The following is a 20141-nucleotide window of genomic DNA, read 5'->3' on the forward strand; positions in this document are numbered from 1 at the left end:
TGTTTTTTCAAAATTTCTTCCAAACAATTGGCTCAAAATGTGTCAGTCAAACTTTGGTATGCATGCAAGACCTATCCCCAGAGACATATAAGCCAATCAGGATTATCTTTCCCCACATTGATATTTTATGGGACTTTTACTGTGCCAAGTGTCCGGAACACCGTGAGTGTACGTTACGCACTACACAAGTACGCAGTTTATTTGTTGCGCTTGTTACAACCAGGGCCTGGGGGAAACCCTGGGCAAACAAAAGTGTGAGACTCCCCTCTCCCTCCAAGCACCACCAGCACCAAAGCATTTTTCAATAGTTTTATTAACAAACATATTTTTCACAATCACACAATGCTGGCAGTCTGGAACAGCAGAGGAGAGCCTCCAGTAACTGGGAGGAGCTGGCATTTAAACTTATGGCTCCAGGAAAGCAGCCAATCAGCTCCACAGGGCAACCTACAATCAGACACACCTGCAACCAAAAGAGAAGAGAATTAAAAGAGGAGTATTAAAAACGGACCGCTCCAGTTCGACTGTAGCTGCACTAAAGGCGCTAACGGAGCTAACCGGGCTAACGGTAAACTGTGCCTGGACTGATATGGCATGGCAATTGGAACAACGAATGGAAAGGCCACGTAGCGGTGCAGGTACAGAGGCACTATCATAGAACTGCAGCGCCGGAGAGCCCTGGCAGTTTTAGACGTACGCATGCGCGAGAGCCACCGTTTTAGATATATGCATGCACATGTTTCAGACCCTGGCAAGAAGGGTCTAACCGCAGAACCGGAGCACCCTGAAGGCCTTGCCCACGCAGTTCTAGACGCAGCTGTTTCAGGCGTACACATGCGGGACGGCTACCGTTTCAGACGTACGCATGCGTGAAAACCCACACAACACTTGCTATAGGACATATTGCTGAACTCCGTCAATGCTGCCAACATTATCAAGATAATAGTCCACTTTTCTCGTCTTTTATTCAATGACATGTGTGTGTGTTGTTTTCAATGAAGGATTTTTTTTTTTTCAATATATATATGTACCAATGTAAAACAGCTGAATAACCTCCCCCCGACACACACACACACACACACACACACACACACACAGATAGATACACTTCAGAGGTACCCAGGGTTTGAGGTGTGCTGCCTCAATCCCTATGTGCTGCAGATACCCTACATGCGCTACAGACAGGAGCATGGACCTTTCCAGGCCAGCAGACACGAGTAAGTTTAGGGCAGAAATAATTTATTACTCTGAGTTCTTTCACTAATCTGTTTTCTTAACACTATATGTATGTGTGTGTGTCTAATAGTTTTATAAATAATGGTAAATGGAGCAGTATATTGAAAGGTGTCTACAGGTGAGTTCTGCACCTGTAGACTCCTCATGAGCAAACTGCTCCAGCTGATTCAGGTTGGAGGGCTCCTTCTCCCGACTGCATGTTCCAGCTCCTTCCACAGATGTTCAACAGGATTTAGATCAGGGCTCATAGAAGAAGCTACTTCGGAACAGTCCAGTGTTTTATTCACAGCCATTCCCGGGTGTTTGTAGCCAAAGAATAAATAAAATAAATCATTCACCGTTGACAGGGTACACCAGGGCTGCACAATAAATCGAATTTTCATCGTCATCGCGATATGAACATGCGCGATGAACACATCGCAAAAGACTGCCTGAAACGTGATGAATAAGAAAAATCATTATATTTACACGCACCATGCGTGCTGTGGACCGCGGCACGGGGAGCGGCAGGACGAAGCGGGACAACATGGACAGAACATACATGGGAGACTCTGCTTAGTGTTTAACGGAGGCCCGCAGCAGGGGGAGGTTCACTCGGGGGGTTCAGGACAGACAGACGGAGCGTCTCGGTCTCGCTACCAGGCAGTTGGCCAGTGTTACAGTGTTTGCAACATACCTGCAATGAATTGAACCTATAGTTTTAGCCGTACTCATTGTTTTCACAATCACATACTTACCTGCTGTACATCCCAAGGGAGGAGAAGCCAGTGTGCTTTGGTGCAAAGTGCAGGATGAGGGAGTGGAAGGCCTCCAGTGAAAAGGTCTGATGCTGTGGGGACAACTGCCGAACATCCTTCACCAGTGCTGTTCTTGTAGCTACATGTTCCAGTTTTATTGCTACAGTTGATCCTGCATAAACACAAATTATGTTCTAATGATGAGGCAAGACTGTATAATCATTATTAGCTGTGATTCGTATTATATTTATGTTGGATCACCATCAGGAGTGGAAGCAGCAGCCCAGTAAAGGTGGTTTAAAACAGCTGGCCTCCACAGCTTCAGATCTTCATTCCACCTCTACTTCCCTACACCTGTTTCAAAACAGAGACACAAAATGTAAAAAACAAATAACAAACCAACTGTCATGACTGTAGATATATGTTTTGATTTGTTCTGTTCTCTTGGTCTCCCTCTGTCTGTCAGCCTCGTTCCCTCCTGGTCTGCTCCTCTGTGCTCCTCCCCTTCGTTATCACACCTGGCTTCCTCCCTCCTCTCTCTCCTCACTGTCTGTGTATTTAGGCTTTTCTCCCCTGCACTCTTTGGTCATTGCATCTCTATGTATCTGTCTGTGCACACTCATGTTCCGGTCATATCCTTCCAGTTTCCTTGTACTATGTTTTGCTTTTTGATTTGTACTTTGTCTAGTTTTTGGTTGCTACTTTGTCTTGCTCTTGTGTTGCTACTTTGGTTTTGGTCCTCAGACACATTTTCCTTTGTGGTCTTTGGTTTTGTTTGTCTCATTTCAGCTTTGTTTATTAAAGCTCGCCTGTTGTTTCCCCAATACTGCCTCCCGTTCCATGAGTTACTGCATTTGGGTCCACCCCCCTCTATACATAGTCTCCCCCTTCATCCCCGACCTGACACCAACAAAAAAAATGTGATCATAGACAACCCAAACAAAACTATGTTCATCAAGATACATACTTTTGCCAATGTGCCAAATGTCAAAGAAATGACGGGTTCCTTTTGGGCACAGCTCCTCCTGCACCCACTTAGCAAAATAAACCAGGGGATACAACACATTAAAGAGATTTATTTAATTTTAGCTTCAGAGTCATCAGCAAGATTTTCAGTGGACACTGGTACATTCTGTTCTTGCTCATCTTTACCTGTCTATTTCTGTCCGTGATGAGGGCTGACATCCATATGTTGCTCATCAAGAAACCTTACGCTGCGCTTAAGACCCTCTAACTCACACCAGCTACTACTTGGGACCTCTGAGCTCTGTGTAAAACATTAAGTGATGTCATTATCTTGCACTACACAAGTGGTTCATGTGTCTGATAATGAAAAGTGGATGGCTCCACTCAGTAACAGGTTGCAGGCTGGCATATTTCAGTGCAGCACGGGCTAGTTCTGCCAGAAACGCTGAAACCCACATGCAGCACAGACCTGAGACACATTTGTGAAAGGCAGCAACTTACCAATCTATGCCTTAACAAAAAAGCATATAAACAGACCTAGACATGCAAATTGATATACAAGTTATGATACATATATTTCAGCTGGCTTTTGCATGCAATTAACTTGTCAGCAGCCCTGAACAAAGAAAATCCCCTATTATTTTGCACTGATGACACAATTTGGTCATACACATAATCTAAAATCAAAAGAAGTCTTACTTGAGGTCATGGGGAGAGTCCTGCAGAGGCGGATTTGAGAGTTCCTCATCAGATGAGTCACTTCTCATTTCTTCCTCTGGGATCCATGACATGTCTCCAGCAGCTCCCATGAAAACAGACTGGGCAGTGGAGTAGATGTTTTTTTCTCAGAGCTTTCTGTCTGAGTTCCCACACTGACCATCTTGGGCTGTGCCTGGACAGCTAGAATAAAAAGAGATCCTCCTTTATATAATTGTGTAATTTCATACATTCAGTGGTTGGTTTACTAGATACCCCTGTCCAGCAGTTCTGTCACAGAATGTGTTCACCTAATTATGTGTTTAAAAAAGGAGGTAAGATAGTGTTGGAATTGTACCAACCGGCATTATCCAGAATGATTTTTGATTTTTTTTCCCCTCAAACACTGTACGTAAATGGCATATACAGTTACTTCTACATATGAGTGATGTTACACTACCTGATGAACGATGAAGAGGTCTGAGGTTGCACTGTGAGCCACGGTGAAGTGCAGATGCCTCTTGCTCTGTGTCCGCGTGTGCTGCTGCAGCAGCAGAAATGGCTGTCATCTCTCCCACCTCATCACTGCCAATGTCTCCTAAATCCTTCAAAATATAACAGATTAAATACATTATGAATGTGTGCAAACAGGGTCACTGGGCTAACCAAATCTGACGGTTATAATATTATGCAAACCAAGTGTCTTTGCATAAGACAAGTTCTATAAAAAAAATTTTTTTAAAAACGTTGCGAAAGTTAGCTAGCATCAGCTAACGTTGGCTAGCGTTAGCTGGCATTGTCTGCTTATTAGCTTGGGAGTTGAAAGCTAGTTGCACTCCTCTACAACAACTTATACAAGTCAAATTGCTTCTCATGAATTAAATCATTATGTTGAGTAAGTAGGTAGTTAACACATGTTAGAAACAAGACTTAGAGTGCGCAGTGATCCGTGACCGTGTCGCCCGCCGGCGGCAGCACCAGCAGCTGCTGCTGACAGCGGTCACCGAACCGAACCGAAGGCACTGCACCGGGGGTCAGTCGCACCTGGTTCTTGCTTCGGCATCCCACGTTGAACTCCAACAGGTCACTTGGATGATAATCCTCCGGTCTGAAGTGAGCGCCACACATGACCGCATTTTTTGTAGCTGACACAGAGGAGAAGTCCCGTCTCTTCAGCTGCACAAAACAGACCCAGGCACAGGAGATAGCACCGTTTTTTTCTCCTGTTAGGAAACCGGTGGACTCGGTGTCCTGACAGGCTGGAGTTTGTGCAACCTCCACAAACGCAATAATTTACCATGTTGATAGTAAATTAACACAATCCAAAACTAATGACAACACACTGACTCACTACAACACAACCACTCTGACTGATAACGTACCTACTCCCACACTGAGTTGCTAGCATGTAACTCCCTCTCGTTACGTAATATGATGCGATGTTGAAACAAAAAAAACATTTTTTGGCGCTTTGCTCAAAACTGTCACTTTTCGGTTAAATATCTCCCCTAACGTCTTGAATAGTATTTTAAATCCTCAATCAACTTTTCAAAAGGTAATTTTTGGACCAGATTACACATGCATTTTGTAAAAATGTCACCTGCAATATGCTCTTTAAGGGGGAGGGGGTTCAAGTTCTGACTATGGGTCTCCTGCATCTGCAGTTGCCATTGTTGTAATGGGGCATTCAGTGAGGAGGTGGGACTCCCCGGTAAGTTTTGAAGCTATCTATGGCTTTTTTTTACTACGTTACTGACCATGTTTCTCCATGAAATGTTAGCATCTTGCATAGCATTATCCCCTTTTGCAAGATACCACTTCCAGTTTGTGTCAGTGTTTATTGTCTTAATATTTAATTTGGTTTGAAGCTAATTTATGCAATGTGCATGTCTTTCTGTGTGTGCGTGTTTGCAGTTGAGGTCTGTCAAAATAAATGCAAGAGTCTGAGGGACACATACCCCAAAAAGAAAAGAGAAGGAGAGAAAAGGAGCGGGTCAGCCGGGGGGACATTAAAAAAGGGGCGGTTCTTTGCAATCCTGTCTTTCCTCGACCCCTTCACCACGCCCAGGGAAGCCAGTGGCAACATGGGTCAAGGTCGAGGAAGACTGGACTGCAGAGACCTCATATGAAGAGGGCTTGGGTGACGAGGCAGCAGCAGGGCTGTCAGGAGAACTGTGGTCAGGAGAAGCAGGGCCATCATCAGGACCATTAGTTTGTGCTGGTTGGTTAAGTAAGGACGAGCCAGGCTGGTGATTCGTTTGTGTTCTTTAAACCTGGTTTTTGTTGTTCTGTTTCCATTAACCACTCAGTTTTTTTTGTTATTTTATTTTTGTATTTTTTTTTATGTATATAAATATATATTTTCTTATATTTACATATAATTACTATGTATATTTTTTTGAGAGAGAGAGATTTATATTATTGTTATTTTTTCACATTAAAAAGATGTATGTATCACAATGACTACTATTTCTCATGTCATTCTTTCACACATTCTTTCAAGCACAATGAGATTGTAGACTGGCCAGTTTAAAAATGATAACTGAAGTAAAGAAAAAGTGTAATGGTGTAATATCAGAGGGGTCTGTATTGTATGAATTGAACTGATATGAATTGTTACATGCACAGTGACTGGTAGACAAGAATTGTGGTAATTATATTGCAGGATTACTGCTCAATACTTTTATTTGGGTGGCTCTTAAAAGAGCCATTTTTGGGGTGCTTGTGCACTAAACATTATGCTGCCACTGGACCACTCCCTCCGTGGAGAAGAAGGCTGAGAAGGTCTCCCAAACCCTGATGGCCTCTCTCACCGAGTTGTTCACCCCAACTCTTCCCAGACCTGTCAGTGGCTCCACCTCACTCCCTGTGATGCTTCCTTCAACTCCCGGTGTCTGGGCTGTCATGCGCAGGAAGTCGTGAAGAACACAAGTCGCCTTCACGCACTTCTCTGCCACTTCCGGCTGGACCTCGAGGACATGGTGGTACATCCTCCACTGAGCCGCCAGGATGCCGAAGGCGGTAACTGAAGATCCTCTTGTCTCTGGGGAGGATGCGCCCAGGGAATGGCCTCATGAGGTTCCTCGGGAGTGGGAACAATAAGGCTGGGGTCCTCTGTGCTCTGAGGCTGGTCCGCTGGCAAGTGAAGGGTTCCAGCACGAAGCGCCCGGCCAAAGGCAGAGTTAGCCAGGATACCTCCGTCACTGGTTCTCCCGAAGCCCCAGACATCAGTCACCCTGAACCGGTAATTGGCATTGACCACGGCCAAGAGGACAATCGAGAATGTCCCCTTGTAGTTGAAAAACTGGGATCCAGAGTTGGGAGGGGCCTTCAACACTACATGCTCGCCATCCAGAGCTCCACAGCGGAGAGGAAAGTTCCACCTCTCTACAAACTGCTGCAATGGTCCGCCAGGTTTCTGCGGTGGGCTCAGCCATGAAGTCCTCGACCAGGCAGTCCCAGATGGCACTGACCACGGCAGGAACATTGTCAGAAACCATAAACCGAAATTCCCACACAGAAACTGTTGGCAATGCTCCTGTAGGAGTCTCCTGTGGCCAGGAACCTGCAACATGGAATAGATCATGGGTCAGGCTTTAATTTTCTTGAAAACCTTAAAAACAGCCCATGGAATATCACTTCAAAACTCTGCAAACATTTAACAACATTTCCACTTTATTATTCATTTACTGGAAACTGTAAGCTTTGTTATTAAGAAAAAAGTCAATGTATCCATATGTAAAAGATTAGGTATGTCTGTGTTATCTCATTCTGAATTAAGAACCATTTTCAAATCTTTATCCATAAAACTGATAACATTAACAAGTAAAGAGTTAAGAAATACTGTATTTGACTGAAAAAATGAAGTGAAAATTAAAAAGGTTTGTTTGTGCAGGTTTATAGGTTGATATGCATTTATCACACCACATAGGCTCCTGTACAGTGGGTAAAATTAGTAGCATACTTATATTATTACACTTTATTCTATAAATGGGACTTTGGCAGCTGACAGGTGGTTTGTGGTTTATTTTCATGAGTAATAAATAACGTTTCTGAACAATAATGATAATAAAATACTCTGCTCGGACTTGTTTAATTTTTTACCTTATTATCTAATTATAAATGTATCACTTTATTTACCTCCATCCATCTTAACCATCTTAAATATTCACATGTTAGTAACATACAAGATCAAATGTATTGACATATATACAAACAAATTTATAAAGTGTGTTTCCACTGTCAAGTCTCTACAAGCAGTAGCCAGCAGTCTCTGTGACAGCATCTTCGCCGACCTGCTGCACATATTTGGGGCTATTACAGAAATTAACTTGCATGCTGCCATTAATATTACAATTGTTGAAGTAGCTGTTTATGTCCATGTGGAATATCTGCCGTTTAAGCAGGTGATGTTTTAGAGCTGGTTGAGAGGCTGACTTCCAAAGGTCTCTTATTTTCCTGGCCAGCGTGCAGCAGGTTGCTCCACCTTCTTCTGTTATCCAGAGAAGGTGCCCAGTAGCTCTGGAGGGAACTCTCAGACTTATGTCCGCTGACCATCATTATTTCTCTGGCCTCCAGTCCACCCTCAGCCACTTTCTGGATGGTCGTGCTTCTAATGCAGTGATTTGTGTAAAGAACTGATGTTCCTGCCTCTTTGGATAAACGCGATAGCATTGAACCCAGGTAATAACACCCATTGGCTCCAACGAGTGCCACACATCCCCTAACTTTTCTCCTCTTTTCAGATGGAGGTAGAAAGCTTTGGTTTCTTTTGGGATTTTTGAAATGTATTTTTCAAATGAAGAAACTGGGCACAATTCATCCCCTTGGTCTTCAATCATTGCGCCTCTCCTGCTTCGACGATCGCTTTCATGATGGTTTTTGTGATTTTTTTGTTTCCTCGTTGAAGCTGAGTGTCACATATTTGGTGCCTTTAAGAAAAGCAGAGGAATTATCAGGTAAGTTTGACATGACATGTCAAGACATAAACATAATAACAAAATGATTACGCATAAATATGTATTTCTATTTATTATTTATTATTATTTATCTATATATTATTTACTGATATAAACCTTAACTTACTATGCCCTGATGTATGGCTACTATTTTATCATACTTTTTTTTTTATCGCTGCTCAACTAGCACAACAAATACAAGGCGCTATCTCATGACATTGCTCTCTCATATCTAGGCAACACAGTCTTAAGTCGTAAACTTAACAGTTTCGACTGTTGAAAGTAAATGAATAAATATTTACCGCTGTATCATTACTACTTAAATTCATGAATTTATTCTTAAGTTTGACAGATATCCCATGTTATAGCTGGTTCCCGGGCATTAGAAAGGATATGCTGATATTAACATTATTCAATACAGTTTGCGATCGCTGCATTTCAAAATTATAATAATATTCACTGGTGTTTTACACAGATTTTACCGTTCGCTGTACCGCCATCATTCTCAGAATGACATGTCAATTTCACCTCGCGCAGGTATACGTCTTAAGACAGTAGGTATGGATTTTTCGGGGACGGGGCCTTCAGGGCTCTCCAGTGCTGCAGCTCGATGATATTGACCCGGCTCTCGCAGACAGGGACGCTTCTCGACCAGTGCTTTGGCTACACTCTCATAGTGGTCCCTCTCAGGATAATCAGTAATCTGCAACATACTGTCTGCAAGCATGTCAAGGATATCAGTCTTTGATCCTTTAGGAATTACTATCACAGATCCATCCTTAGTGTATCTATAGTTTACTTCTCGCAGTTGCAGCTCCACACCGTGTGAGAACTGTGGAACAGGGAAAGAGTCAGGCCGTTTGACAGAATCCCCACTATTGCTGGAAGGAAGGCTGCTTGTGTCCAGTGTAGAATCTGAGGAGTCATCAGCTGTGAACAATACTTTTAAAGTTGCCCGCTCCACAGGAAGGGCTTTGATGTCCATTAGGTTACTCACCTGATTATTAAAATCAAGATCCTCAAACTGTAAAATAAATCCCCCCCCCAAGGCCGAGGTTGGTTCGTCACACCTGGTACAGCTCCTCGACACTTGGGGTGCCTTCAGCTGGAGGATGTCTGATTTCATTTTCTACACTATGACATGCAGAAGCATTGTAGACAACTTTTACCAGAAAATGGCGAAAAGATATGCATTTTAAGTAGAAATATACACCATAAACTATTTGTATTACTCCTCACACACCTGTCCTTAAATTGTCCCTATCCAGACTGCAGTTGACCAAATCATAATCCTTGTTTCCATTTCTGATGAGCACATAATTGTTTCTACCCTGCCAGCAATTAGATTAGACAGAACATGTTAAACCAAAAATCAAGGGAAATTCAACTCAGTGTTAATATTCAGTTCAAAGTTGTTCCATTTGAGATCAGTCTACTTTAAATAAGCATACAGATTCTCTCTCTGAGGTCTGATTGCCTGCAAATAACTAAACCATTCTTAATATTTTCAATTCATGTCAACTTTCTGGAGGAAGTTATTGTGAAAAGGTTCACAGGTTCTGCCATTGTTGTTTGGCTTTGCAATTTGATGGAGCGTTTGGACCCAGAAATGGATGTCACGTCACGCGGGACGTCAGCCTTAACAAGCGGCTAGTCCTTGAAAACAGAAAATGTCCTTTTACATGAATTTCTGAGGACAGCCTTGCACGAGAACAGAAAATGTGCTGGCATAACTTAAAGTCAACTACATTACTCAAACCTCACTCACACAATAGCATCAACCATAACGATCTTTAAAATCTATCAAAAGACCATAAGTCTAGGAACAATAAAAAGCTTCAAAATCAAACAGAAGCATATCTGGAAACTAATACATTTAACTGTAAATCACCAAGAGCAGATTTCCAAAAAGTCCTCATGGTGTGCTGTTGTCACATGTTTTTCTCTTTTTAATTAACACTGGGGAATGAACTTAGTGTACTTGGTAAGTGCGGATAGTGTACTACATTTAAGTGTACTTATGGAAGTACGGATATTGAAAAACAGGGCTGTACATGTGTCCCCATGTGAACGCCACTTAAAATGGTTTCAGCAGCATGTACAAAGGCCACAAATAATCAGTTTTATTTACTCCCAAAACCCATGAGCAGAACTCCACAGGGGTCTCAGGAGCTCAGCCTGTTAATGGCAGGTTTAGGAAAACGCATGGTGTCAGTGCCTGAACACAGCGACCATGCAGAGGTAAGCATTTCTAAAATGGTGTACTAAAGAGATCATTAGGAGAGATGATTTATTATTAAGAAGTGCTCATGGTTTGTATTTTGTTGCCCTAATATGATTTCAGCAATGCTGCTGCTTTAACTCCCTAAACTGGAGACTTTGTCTGGTGGATGGTTATTTTATAGGGCAACTGGTAAGCAGATACAGCATGACTTCACATTGTGTGACACATCTGAAATGGACTTTTTTTTAAACAAGTTAAAACTGTAGTTATTAATTCAGTGTTGCTAGACAATTCTGACCATCTTCCAGGGCTGAAAATTAACAAGCACCAAATGCAGGGAGCTTATCCATGTGGCGACTAAATGTCGGAAGGCTATCTGCCACACTGGCGGGTAAATGTTTGTAAAATAGCTATTTCATGGTAGCTGACAGCAGACCGGCACTCTGTCTGTTGATGAGAGAAACACAGAGAGCAGCGGTGGTTGAGCAAGCTAAGGAGCAAATGAAGAGACAGCCCAATTCAATGTAAAGCATAATTTTTCTTAGAAATGAACCTGTGTACTTATCACTTCAAATCAAACATTCAAAAGAAATGCAGTCTACTTTTTTAGTAATCATTTATCATATTAACTGTTTTAACATGAATATTAACATATTAACCCTTGAAAATGAAATTATTCTTTAAAATAAATTCCCAACAGACAATGGAGAAATATGCATAGACCTGTTGGTTCCCCTGACCACTTCATATTTGTTAATATTAAACATTCAAATAAACATTATTTATTAATTCTATTAAGCAGAGGCTAATTTCGTCTTCTGTCTGCTGATAATGCTCACAACAGCACCGACGTGTGCTGTGAGTCTGCTGGTATGAACCTTAACAGCCAAGCAATGTTTAGATAGGCCTTAGTAATGAAGTTGATTATCACTTAAAGTTAACTGAGCATTAATTAAGTATTACAAAAGAGCAGTGTACATCACTGCATCTCATATGTAACAGCTATGTGTGTGCGCCAGTGGAACTCACTAAAAGTGTAAGCACTAGGGCTGGGTACCGTTAAGAAAGATTCGATTCAATTTTGTTGAATCTACAGGTTTAGCATCAAGTTGCTGCAGAACACCTGCAGGTGTCGACGGTTTCGTGGTTGTGCAAGTCTGTAGTGTTATTGCAGTATTTTAGTACTGCCTAGCACAGCTTACACACACCCTTACTTTTGTTCTTTCCTGCAGTGATTCCTGGTACGTACATTATGTGGCGGTCCACTGCTACTTAATTACTGCCCGCTGTCTTGTCAAGTGCAGCTTCTACACAATGGAAATCACACAAAGGTGTTGCTCACTGCGCCCCCCCACTGGCCAGGGGCTTGTATGCACACTAATTAATAATAAAAGCACCATGAATTCAACAAACCATCTAAATTAGATTAACATAAGACTCACACCTGGCTGTGTTGAACTTGCTTCAGAATACATCCCTCTGTTCAGATAAGTGCTTTTCTGGACTCACTGCACACTGTAGTATATGCTGCTCACAGCACACCACACGTCTCTCCAGAGTTGTTTGAGTTTGAGTAAGATTAGATATGGTTTACAGACATTTATACCATGGTCTGGGGGAATACTCGATTCTGATTGGCTGTAGGGTGCCCGTTTATTCCTGATATATACACCTACTAAGTAGTTCCAGTCAAATTGTATGTTGAACATTCTAAATTAATGCACTGTCTGGCGTTCCAGCCTGTCTCTAAAATGAGTAACCATAGCAATGGGAACGCACCACAACAAACCAACAACAACGAGTGACTTCAACATTTCTTTTAACCTATTTGGAGAATATGACAGCTTTGATGACTGGGATGCAGCTGAAGGAAGAGAAATTGAAAAGAAAGAGGGAAACGGCACAAGGAGTTAACACTAGGAGAATATAATCAAATAGAAGATGAAAAAGATGAGACCAACACCAAAAAAACCAAGCAGTGCCCAGCATGAGGCATGTCTTTTTTGATTTCAGTTACCAAATAGTCCAACTCTGCATTTGAACAGGTGCTATAGAGTGCTCTGACAGAAAAGCCAAACTTTCTCATTCTTCTGAAGATAGAGCAAGTGGACACTCCCATTAAGATAGCAATACACGGCACAGGAAGACCTCGGTTGATGACATGTGACAGAGAAACATCAAATCCAGCCCAGTTGCTCCATGACGAACCTGCACACATACTATGGGGACCTGATTTTCTCTTTGTTCAACAACCAACTTGTGCAGCTCTGTGAGTGCATCTACAATGGCTTTTGGGATGAGAACCTGGTCAGAGACAGCACTAAAAAGAACGGCCTCCTGAGATCCCACAAATTCAAGGTAATCCAGGTCAAGTGGCTGCTGACTGACAATATGCTGGAGCTGTGTATAGAGCCTCTCTAACATAGTTTGTGCAAGCAGTTCCTAGAGAGAGGGGAAAAGAGGAAAAATGTGTGAGAGGTCAAAAATTCTGGTATACCTGCACATAACTAGTAAAATGACCAAAAACCGTTACTAAACTTTTCTTTATTCTTAATATCTTCATGGCCATTAGTGATAGAGACCTAAAATATAGGTACATGATTAATACAAGATTGTGCTTAAAGAAAATGTGACGATTGATATCATAAGGATTCAAAAAATGAGTTTATAATACCCTCAATATCAGGAGTTAGCCAAATCTAGGGCCTCGTAGAAAATCAATAGGTATGCAGTACAAACTTTGAATGGTTCACTTATACTAAGAACATGTTTGTCTTCCATCCTGCAAAGTTTGGTGAGGCTAAAAATAAAAGCCGTTTCACACCAAGTGTGAATTTCCGTTCGGATTATTCGCACGGAAATGTATAAAAAATGATTTCATGGGTTATAATGGGAGGTTGCGCACCAGGGCGGAACTTTTGCGCAGCAAAAAAAAAAAAAACACTTTGTTGTCTGCAGAATTCCTTCTGCAAAAATACACGCTTGACCAATGAAATCGTTTGCTTTGTATGATGTCCCACGGAGGAGGGAAGTGACATCATATTATCTGAACAATGATTGAAACTTTAATCAATCTGGTGTCCCAGCACCCTATTTTATTTGACAAGAATATGACTACCTTAACACACAGGTGAAGGACAACATTTGGCTTTTGATAGCTCAGAAGCTTGGCTCCGGGATGATGGTAAGTGTTGAAGCTGAAATAATGTAAAGTTGTACTTATAGTGAAGCTATCCAGCCAGGATAGCAGCAATGCTAAAAACAAAATGTAGATTTCCTGCTGTAATGATTAATTTGCTATTATCATTTATGCTATTGTTATTAGCCGGCTGTGTGGGTGCTGAGGAGCTCGAGCACTCCTTACATCCTCCCCACCTCCAGTATACAGCGTTATACATATGTTTAGCCAAAACAAATAGACATTGGACGTTTACATGCATGCCCATGAAATTAAGACCATAAATAAACACCTCTGATAATGTTAATACCATTATGCTCATATTGCAGTAAATATGTGGTGTGCACCAATCATAATCACATAAATAAACATGTTTTAGAACGTGTAGTTGTTGAAATGTGACTGTGAACAGGATTGTTGTTGAGTAAACCTGATATCTGGGATGAGATTGGTTGTGTTAGGACCCACAATTATTTCAGTTGGTGCCTATTATTAGTGGTAGAGAAGTTTTCAGTGGTCCCAATTTTAGTTGTTTTATGGAGATTCTGAATGTTTCTTTCAGCTTCAACATGTAAATAAAGCTATCCTTTCTTGGTACTCACACACTGTGTTCTTTCTACATAGCTGCTTTAGTCAAGAAATTATGGAGGAACCTTCTTAACACGAACATGAAGAGAAGGAGAGAGGAGCTGTCAACCAAAAGTGGCCAGGACAGCAACTCCACCAAGAATCTGGTGCAGCATACCAGCCGCAGAAAGGTTACTCTGAACAAGCATTTGGTCAACTTGGTCACTCCACCAGCTTTACCTCTATGTAGTGTTGCTTAGTTTTACTAAATGTATCTTTTATTATTGTTGACTTAGTGAATTAACTTCCAATATGTTCTTATTATTAGCTTATTTGTTGTATTTATGGTGTATTGTTTTATTGTTATTAAACTGTTATTTCATATGGATTCTTTGTATGTGTTTTATTAAGTATTTAAGGTGTATTAAGGTTAACTGACTATAACTCCAGTCATTTGCTATTCAGTATGTGCAGTGGGGCAAAAAAGTATTTAGTCAGCCACCAATTGTGCAAGTTCTCCCACTTAAAAAGATGAGAGAGGCCTGTAATGTTCATCATAGGTACACTTCAACTATGAGAGACAAAATGAGAAAAAAAACATCCAGAAAATCACATTGTCTGATTTTTAAAGAATTTATTTGCAAATTATGGTGGAAAATAAGTATTTGGTCAATAACAAAAGTTCATCTTATACCCTTTGTTGGCAATGACAGAGGTCAAACGTTTTCTGTAAGTCTTCACAGGGTTTTGACACACTGTTGCTGGTATTTTGGCCCATTCCTCCATGCAGATCTCCTCTGGAGCAGTGATGTTTTGGGGCTGTCGCTGGGCAACACAGACTTTCAACTCCCTCCAAAGATTTTCTATGGGGTTGAGATCTGGAGACTGGTTAGGCCACTCCAGGACCTTGAAATGCTTCTTACGAAGCCACTCCTTCGTTGCCCGGGCGGCGTGTTTGGGATCATTGTCATGCTGAAAGACCCAGCCACGTGTCATCTTCAATGCCCTTGCTAATGGAAGGAGGTTGTCACTCAAAATCTCACGATACATGGCCCCATTCATTCTTTCCTTTACACAGATCAGTCGTCCTGGTCTCTTTGCAGAAAAACAGCCCCAAAGCATGATGTTTCCACCCCCATGCTTCACAGTAGGTATGGTGTTCTTTGGATGCAACTCAGCATTCTTTCTCCTCCAAACACGACAAGTTGAGTTTTTACCAGTTTTGTTAATACAGAGCTTGGTGAAACTGGTTTTGTTTGTTAAAGGGATAGTTCGGGTTTTCTGAAGTGGGGTCATATAACGTACATATCTATAGTTGATCTGTTCCCTACCGTAATTACCGATCAGCACAGCCTCAGTTTGGAGAAACAGAGAGCCGCTCCAGCCCAGATGCTCATCTTTGTACTGCAGTGAACAGAGTCCAGAGAAAAATCTAAATAAACCATCATATATGGCCTCTGTAACGGCAAGGAACCTTTCTTTGAAGGCACCCTCAACAGACAACGTACCTAACACAGAGTGCCAACTGTTCAGTCTTTCCATCCCAGATGAGAGGTACGTGGTGTTTGAAGGGGCTGTGTATCTCTGCAAGAAGGGATCAAATTTGGTCAAAATTGTCGTATGTCCAGCAGCCACTGGCAGGCCACACACACACACACACACACACACACACACAGAAAGGCAGAGAGTAATGCTAGGAGGTATCTTTCACACATCTCATACCTGTGTGTTAAAAATAGCCCATATATACAGACCTGCATGAAGGTGATTATTATTGTTGCAAAGCCTGGTTCAGATTACATCCTCGTAAAACATAAATGAATACAGCAAAAGAAAAACATTTAACTTTCTTGTATTGTCTCGTTTGATAGTCAGACACAACTGACTGAAATCTAGGAATGAATAACAATTTATTTAAAAAGCATGTGATGTGATGATTACATGACTCCCAATTGTTAAAATGAGTCTCAAAGTAACTACAAACTTCAACAACAGACACACATACGCACCACACAGATAGTGTAGTAGTAGCAGTAGTGTAGTGACAGTTTATTTGTCGCGCTGCTGTTTCTGTTTAATAAACGGACTGCTCCAGTTCGACTGTAGCCACGCTAATGGCACAAACGGAGCTAACCAGGCTAACGGAGCTAACTGGTAATCAGTGCCCGGACTCCAGTGCATATGGTATCAGAATTGGAACAACTCTGGGTAAAAGGAAAGAAGTGTGAGACACAACTTTGGAGCAACTTACTTGTATGATTAACAACATTGCAACTAAACAGATTGTCACTCTGCATGTGTGTCGCAGTGTCATCGAACTGCAGCGCCAGAGAGTTTTAGACGTACGCATGTGCGGGTTCCATACCCAGCGTTTTAGACATACACGTGCCCGACAGCCACCGTTTTCGATATAGGTATGTGTGAGCTGAACCTGAACCTTTAAGACTGTGTACTGTGTTGCCCAGATACGACAGAGCAATGCGGCGCACGTCACGGACGGATGCCTATTTTTATATTATTATTAATGTATGATTAAATAGTAGCCGTACAACTGGGCATAGTAAGTTAATGTTTATGTTAGGAATAAACGTCAGGCATTGTGGAAACCCCACTACGAGTGTGGCGGTACAAACGACCCCAACTAAGAAACACGGACCCAAACTGTCACACACTTTCTTGATGGAGTTCAGCAATATGTCCTATAGCTGGTGGTCAAGTGTTGTGTGGGTTTCCATGCATGCGTACGTCTAAAACGGTGGCAGTCACACATGCGTACATCTGAAACGGTGGCAGTCGTGCATGCATATGTCTGAATACTAGAACTGCGGGGGCGGGGCCTTCAGGGCGTTCTGTAGTTAGACCCTTCTCGTGTGTCGTGCTGGATGACGGTCGGGCTGCCGAGCGGCGCAGGTACAGAGGAGAAGTAGTGCGTGAGAAGACGATGATACCATTTGTATGTTTTGGACATTATTAACCTTGTCAAAGACGAACAAAATTTTTAGAAGAACAACGTTACTCCAAGTTTCAGGGGTGCTGAGCCTAGCCAAGACTAGCCTCACCCATGGGTGGATCGCTGCGCATGCAAAATCTGCACACACTGTCTGTCAGGTACCTTTGAAATTAGATGAGTTAATTTGCCTCCTACATCGCAGGCCCTGCCATGTGACTATTGCGCACATGTACATTGCGATTACGATGCTCAAAGGATATATTGTGGAGCTCTACTAAACACACAAGAAAAGGTTATTCGTGTAAATGTCATCATATCTCAATGCTGCCACAAGGAACTTTTCATTTTTGTTGATTCTGGGGGCTTTTGAGGACCAAATCGGTACGATCATTAACTATCTCCTGCAATAAAGATCCTAATCTAGCTATTGTGTGGATTGGAATTGGAAGTGATTGAAAGATAAAGGCAACAGATGGTGATAATATTTTTCATCATCTTATCTAAGTGCACTCTCCCGGTCTTCCAGCAGTGTTGTGTTCTCTGCGGTCGCAGGCCGAGCCATGATCATACCTGATGGGGGATAACCCAAATGCAATAGTAATCTGTAACTTCAACTTAATCTGTAAAAAAAACCTAACTTCAAAGGTTTTTTTTTTGGTTTTTTTTAATTTACCGTCAGAAATGTCTGTCCCATCTATGTTTTCTGGTTTTAATACCTAACCTAATTGAAATTTTAAAAAGGGCCAAATATCATGTTTAAATTGAAAACCTTTCCGTCTTCCATGTAATTAAAAACATATTGAAAAAAATCAACAACAACGTGTGTGTATGATGATCCACTTTGTGGCTTGTCATCTCTTGTATACAATCAATCAATCAATCAATCAATCAGAGCTTTATTGTCGTTTTGTTATACCAACAAAGTAGTACAACAAAGTAGTACAACAAAGTAGTACAACAAAAATGAGATTATGTTTCTCTAGGATCAACAACAGAAAACACAATAACACACAATATATGAATATAATAATTTAGAATTAAAATTATGACTAAGCTGATGAAGCGCATCAGTGCACATGTTCCAGATCAGCAGTTCATCACTCTAACAGCTTGTCGAAGGGAGCTGTTGATACGTCCACTCGCCTCAGTGTGCGGCCACTGATGCTGAGAGGAGCGTGCTCAGACTCATGCTGCCCTCTAGTGACAAAACACCTGCACTTGAATCACCCCACAAACGCATTACAGATAAAAGGGACAGTTCACTCCAAAATTAAAAAAGTCATTGTTTCCTTTAGCTTGTAGAGCGATTTATCTATCTTCATAGTTTTGATGTAAGATGCAGAGTTTCGGGGGTATCAGCCATGATTTTGTCTGCCCTCTCTTGAATACATTGGAACTAGATGACACTTGTCTTGTGGTCTTCAAAGCTTAGAAAAATTGTGTTGAACAGTGTTGTCTCTTTCCAGAAGTCATGACCCAGTTACTTAAAATAATCCACAGACCTTGTTAAGAGTTTCATGTGGGACTATTTTCTTTCTGCCAGACTACAAGTGTGCGTCTACTCATGGACCACAAGCTTTTCTTTTTTTAAAAAATAAAAATAAAAAATGTGAGGGTTGCAGAATTTCCAATCATTAGTACAACACAACATAAATGCAAACTCCTTTGATTCCCCAACGTACATAGCCATTAACAACATGAGATAAGACCTAAACCTCAGAAACCAAACTGAAACATTTCCTCTCGTTTGGACTTTTTATTGGGAACACATGTTTACTGTTTGGTTGTGTCAAAAGTCATCGTGGTGAGATGAGTTTCACTTCTGGCAGCTTCTGAAGTTCAGTCCAGCTGTAAAGAAAAAATACAATAAACATCAGGACAGATTTTTCTCAAGTTTAACACATAAATGATTGCTGAGTTTCTGACTTATTGAATTCAACTTTCTGCAGTCTGATTCAGTCATTTTATCTGGCAGGTATAGTCTGATGACATAACTGAGTAAGTTTGGTTACTTAGTTGGATGACTGCACACTAAGTTCTGACAATATTATTAAATTAGTTGATTTTGACCATTTTAAGGCTTCTTCCGTCCCTTCTCATCTCCTCTGGACCACCTTTCCTCTGCTCTGCTCTAGAAGACAAAGGGAAGATAAAGTTAGTTGCAGTTAAAGATATCTGAAACCAGGTCAGCACATCATTTCTTTATCAAATTAACTGTGAGACACATTAAAGAAATGGATATTTACCATTTGCATCAGAGAGACTTCCTGTTGACGTCTGGCATCCTCTCCTCTCCTCGTCACCTCCTCTCCTCTCCTCGTCACCTCCTCTCCTCTCCTCTCCTCTCCTCGTCACCTCCTCTCCTCTCCTCGTCACCTCCTCTCCTCTCCTCGTCACCTCCTCTCTTCCTCGTCTCCTCTCTCATAAAGACAAACAAGAGACAAGAGGAGTTACAATTAAAAATATCAGTGACAGGATCAACAGTTCATTTATTTATGACAAGACTGATTCAATGATAACATAATTACAGAAATGTGTTTTAAAAATGGATATAACTTTTGAATGAGAGCTCACACTTGCTTTGGCCTTCCCTCCTCTCCTCTCACTAATAGACATAGATGACAGAAAG

The 20141-nt window shown here is 41.5% G+C and overlaps 4 long non-coding RNA genes across 6 annotated transcripts; 1 reads left to right on the forward strand and 3 right to left on the reverse strand.

Moving 5' to 3' along the window:
• Positions 1-295: 295 nt before the first annotated feature.
• On the reverse strand, positions 296-5380 carry LOC119024995. Of its 3 annotated transcripts, XR_005076664.1 has the most exons (7): positions 4680-5380; positions 4096-4240; positions 3639-3839; positions 3126-3240; positions 2235-2327; positions 1974-2145; positions 296-463 (listed from the first exon to the last, which is right to left on the reverse strand). It is a non-coding gene; the product is annotated as an uncharacterized LOC119024995 (long non-coding RNA). The 3 variants fall into 3 exon arrangements; XR_005076663.1 differs by having other exon boundaries at positions 1974-2327; positions 4680-5379; XR_005076665.1 differs by lacking the exon at positions 3126-3240 and having other exon boundaries at positions 1974-2327.
• A 5635-nt stretch (positions 5381-11015) lies between these two features.
• LOC119024679 lies at positions 11016-12473 on the reverse strand. The gene is made up of 3 exons (XR_005076566.1): positions 12262-12473; positions 12032-12124; positions 11016-11264 (listed from the first exon to the last, which is right to left on the reverse strand). It is a non-coding gene; the product is annotated as an uncharacterized LOC119024679 (long non-coding RNA).
• Positions 12467-14950, forward strand: LOC119024678. The gene is made up of 3 exons (XR_005076565.1): positions 12467-13175; positions 13948-14001; positions 14620-14950. It is a non-coding gene; the product is annotated as an uncharacterized LOC119024678 (long non-coding RNA).
• A 4304-nt stretch (positions 14951-19254) lies between these two features.
• Positions 19255-19847, reverse strand: LOC119023709. Its single transcript, XR_005076318.1, has 3 exons — positions 19759-19847; positions 19583-19643; positions 19255-19360 (listed from the first exon to the last, which is right to left on the reverse strand). It is a non-coding gene; the product is annotated as an uncharacterized LOC119023709 (long non-coding RNA).
• Between the last annotated feature and the right edge of the window lie 294 nt (positions 19848-20141).

The sequence above is a fragment of the Acanthopagrus latus genome, chromosome 8 (assembly GCF_904848185.1).
Source record: "Acanthopagrus latus isolate v.2019 chromosome 8, fAcaLat1.1, whole genome shotgun sequence".
In the NCBI taxonomy this organism is placed as follows: Eukaryota; Metazoa; Chordata; class Actinopteri; order Spariformes; family Sparidae; genus Acanthopagrus; species Acanthopagrus latus.